Source organism: Vanessa cardui, chromosome W, assembly GCF_905220365.1.
Source record: "Vanessa cardui chromosome W, ilVanCard2.1, whole genome shotgun sequence".
In the NCBI taxonomy this organism is placed as follows: domain Eukaryota; kingdom Metazoa; phylum Arthropoda; class Insecta; order Lepidoptera; family Nymphalidae; genus Vanessa; species Vanessa cardui.
Genome location: NC_061153.1, coordinates 9,528,672 through 9,533,435, shown reverse-complemented (window position 1 = coordinate 9,533,435; position 4,764 = coordinate 9,528,672). Strand labels below are relative to the sequence as shown.

The following is a 4,764-nucleotide window of genomic DNA, read 5'->3' as shown; positions in this document are numbered from 1 at the left end:
GGTCGTTGTCGACGGTGCATACTCTGACTTAAAATTCGGCAATGCTGGTGTTCCACAAGGCTGCGTTCTATCACCCACTTTGTTTCTTCTGCATATCAATGATTTGTTGCAAATCGGGAACATTCATTACTATGCAGACGACAGTACCGTTGACACCTTATACACCGGCCGCGCTAATATTTCTCGGGAAAACGTCGAAGAAAACCGGAACAAACTTGTGTCTGAAATCGAGTCTTCGTTAAATGAAGTCTCGAATTGGGGCCGGCTAAATCTAGTACATTTCAACCCCAAAAAGACGCAAGTTTGCGCGTTAACCGCTAAAAAAACACCATTTGTCGTATCGCCACGATTTGAGAACATTCCGATAGACGCTACAGGTGGTATCGGAATACTTGGCGTTGATATTTCGAGCCTCGTTCAGATCCGCGGTCAATTGGAAGGCAAACCCAAATTGGCTTCAAAAAAGCTGGGTGTGCTCAGCAAGGCGAGACAGTATTTCACGTCGGCCCATCGCCTGAAACTTTACAAGGCGCAAATTCGGCCTCACATGAAGTACTGCTCTCACCTCTGGGCGGGTGCTCCCCAGTACCAGCTCCTTCCATTTGACCGCATCCAACGTAGAGCGGCTCGAGTTATCGACGATCAAGCCCTTTCCGATCTCCTTGATCCTTTGGCTTTTGCGTAGAGATGTCGGATCACTCTGCATCTTCTACTGAATTTTCACGGGGAATGTTCCGAGGAATTTTTATTTAACACTTTTTGTACACCACAATTACAATTACAAACGATTACAGAATACACAAACTAAAAACTAATGGTGAAACAAAGGCGGCCTTATGGCTTACTAGCCATTTCTTCCAGACTACCTTGGGTTAGAAAGTTGTCTGTGGAAGACAGTATAGGGTGGTGCAATTATAACTACTCTTAAAATGAATACAAGCTAAACACATATATAAATAAATAACAGTAATAAATATTCAATAATGTGCATACGTACATATATCAATAAATACCTACATACATACTTAGATACATACATACATACATACATACATACATACATACAAGTATACATATAAATAAATACATATATATACATAATACATACATATATGACGCATTAAAATCATGTCGTCATCGTTACTATGATGAGAGATAGTAGTTCTTAACAGCGTTTTTGAATGCATGTAATGTTTTTGACTGTCGAATACTCAATGGCAAGTCGTTCCAAAGAGTTACAGCCTGAACAGTGAACGACTGGCTGTAAAATTTACTGTTATGAGCGGGCATTTTCAGTACGAGCCTACGTGTTGGTCGAATTCTAGGCTGGTCTCCTAAAAATTCAAATTTCTCCTTCAGATAATGAGGAGCATTTGGATTAAATAACACACAGTACAGAAGAGAAAGAGTATGCAGGTTCCGGCGACGGCGTATAGGAAGCCACTTGAGCTTTGAACGAAACTCTGAAACGTGGTCATACTTTCGGAGGCCGAAAATAAACCGAATAGCTAGATTTTGTAATCGCTCAAGATAATTAAGTTGATCCTCGGTTAGATTAAGATAGCTTGCGTCCGCGTAATCGAGTATTGAAAGAAGGAGAGAGTTTGCAAGCATAGTTTTGGTAGGAATTGGCAGTACATTTTGAAGTCGTCGCAAAGAACTTAAGGAGGCGTATGTTTTTTTTCCAATCTGCTTTAAATGCTCCGACCAGGAGAGAGTACTATCAAGCTGTATGCCAAGGTCTCTAACAGTGGAGCAGTAGGACAAGTTAGTGCCATTGTACACAACACGTGGCATCTCCGCCCAATCAACCCTTGCCATCATGGCCGGACTACCAATAACAATGACCTGTGACTTTGCGGGATTGATGTTGAGCCCATACCGTTGACTCCATTTATGGATAGCCAACAAATCATTGTTAATGGCAGCGACAGCACCAGTTAATCTATCAAGGGTTGAGTGTCGGTAAATTTGAATATCATCTGCATACATATGGTAGAGAGAAGAGATGACATGAGTAATTGAATTAATGAAGATTGAGAAAAGTAAGGGAGACAACACGCCACCTTGAGGTACCCCAGCGCGGACTTCGCGCCATGACGAGTATGATTCGTCCACACGAACTCGCTGTCTTCGACCACTGAGGTAACTTTGAAGCCAGTCTTTTACGGATGGAGATATGTTAAAAGAACATAACATACTCAACAAGATGTCATGGTCAACGCAATTAAATGCGTTACTAAAATCAAGAAGCACTAAGATTGTGAGTTGTTTGGAATCCATGGCCAATCGAATGTCGTCTGTGACTTTAACTAAAGCTGTAGCCGTACTATGACCTGCTCGGAAACCTGATTGGAGAGGATTGAGAAGGGAATGCTCATTAAGGAAACTATTTAGTTGGTGTGAGACGAGCTTTTCAAGGACCTTGGATAGGAAAGGAAGAATTGAAATGGGACGGAAATCAGAAGCTGTTAAGGGATTACCTTTTTTAGGGATGGGGATAATTTGCGCATCCTTCCATGTATCAGGAAACTTGCTGCAGGTAAGGGAAAAATTTAGAATATGGGTCAAAATGGGAATCACAATATCGAGGATGGGAATGATCATATTACGGCTGATACAGTCTGTACCAACAGCATTCGAGGATATAGACATAATGTTCTTTTTAACATCACATTCGGTAAAAGACGTGAAGCTAAACGGAGGAAAAGTAGGAGTTGAGTAAGTAGAAATAATATTTAATGTGTTGATTTTATCGCCACTATTAAGTGGGTTTGAAAATGAGAAGTGTTGACTCAAAAGTTCAATATCTAGATTAACAGGAGTATTATGGGAAGATTTACCAACTCCGAGTGATTCAAGAAATTTCCATGTTTTCGCTGTGTCGCCGTTCTCGACAGATTGATAAATATGGCGTCGTTGTGCATCTCTACAAGATGTATTGCAGCGATTTCGCGCTTTGTTATACTGCTCCCTGTTAGAGTCGGAGTCATTTAACTTAAATTTGTACTTGGCCTTATTCTTTTGTTTTATGAGATATTTTATTTGGTCCGTCAACCAAGGTGCTGGAAGATGTTTTTTTTTAATTGGTTTTATAGGTTCATGTTTGTCATACAGCTGCGTAATCAACGAGTTAAACACATTAAGTTTTTGGTCAATTGTCTCAGCAGTGTAGACCGCAGACCAATCTAACTGAGCAGCATCATCACAAAGACGGCTTTGATCCATTCCACCAAAACTACGCTGCAGAAGTATTCTCGGTTTGAATTTAGGAGGACGGAGTTTATATGAGAGATAAATCATGTCATGATAGGAAAAAGCATCGGCGGAACATTGGCCAAATTTAGCAACAGAGTCTAAGGAAGAGACCATGATAAGGTCAAGAAGCGATGGAGAACAGCCGGGGAAATAATGGGTAGCCGATAGGGGTAAAATTTTTATATTATGGGATTCTGTTATATCCACTAATTTCTTACTATTGGTGTCGCCTTTAAGTAAGCACGTATTAAAATCACCCATTATAATGGAATAGCTGTAACTAGGTGTTAAATTACCTAAAAGGGATTCAAAAAAAGAATAGTAATTATTCTGAGAATTAGGGTTATAATACACGCCAAGAAGGATTTTAGTGCAGTTGGAAAGTGAGACTTCAGTAAAAAGATGTTCGGCCGTATCGAATTGAGCAGATGGAGTTGACAAACTAAGTATGGTGAACGAGATGTGGGATCTTAAATAGATCGCCACCCCACCCCCTCGCTTACCAATGCGGTCGTTGCGAATAAGTCTAAAGCCTGGTAACGCGTAAAACGTAGACGGTAGACATGGCTGTAGCCATGTTTCAGATATAAGTATGGCGTGAATATTATGGGAATCAAATGACGCAAGCATATCAGGATAATGAGCCGGTATACTTTGAGCATTAATATGAATGATATTAAAATTTTTCAAGCAATCTGAGAAATAAGAATCTATGGCGACATTAAGTGGAGGAGGAGATGTACTGTGGTAACTATCATCACTCGATGAATCGTCGGACGACGACAAAGACAAAAAATAGTTACTATCAGACGACATAACGAGTATATATGGACTACAATTATATATAAAATATAATAATAATAAATTAATATAAGATATATATATATATATATATATATATATATATATATCTTATAAAAAATAAAATAAACTAATAATATTATGATTTTGATTGGGATTAATCCGAACAATTGGAATTGTTCGGATTAATCCCGGCTGCTGAATTTCACCTTCGGACATCTGGTGTTGCAGATGTCCATGGGCGGTGGTAGTCACTTTCCATCAAGTGAGCCTCCTGCTCGTTTGCCACCTATCTCATAAAAAAAAAATCCTCTCGGCACGCTAGACCTTAGGATTAAGGTTCCGTATAATGGGGCTATAATGGGGCGAAGTTCCAGTCTGCTAAAGCAGAGCGGAACAACGTGAGTCCCCAATGTACTCCCCACCGCCCCAGTCGGTCGTTAGCCGTGTCGACGGCAGCATCGCAACGGAATTGCTACGTTGCTGCCGCCCACACGTTTCCAGGGAGCACCACATGGAGGTGACTGACATGCTCCCCGTCCTAAGAAACCTGAACTCCTCTCACTTATTAATTCATATAAACCTGTTATTATTGCTATCTCTGAGAGATGGTTGATTCCTGGTTCTCGTTTTCGGGTACCGGGTTTCTCCTGTTCGAGGGATGACAGAAATAATGGGAATGCAGATTGTGCCATCTTGATCAGG

General features: G+C 40.5%; 1 pseudogene; it reads left to right on the top strand.

Annotated features, from left to right (window-relative positions):
- The first annotated feature begins 307 nt into the window (after positions 1–307).
- LOC124542671 lies at positions 308–4,274 on the top strand (annotated as a pseudogene).
- The last annotated feature ends 490 nt before the right edge of the window (positions 4,275–4,764 follow it).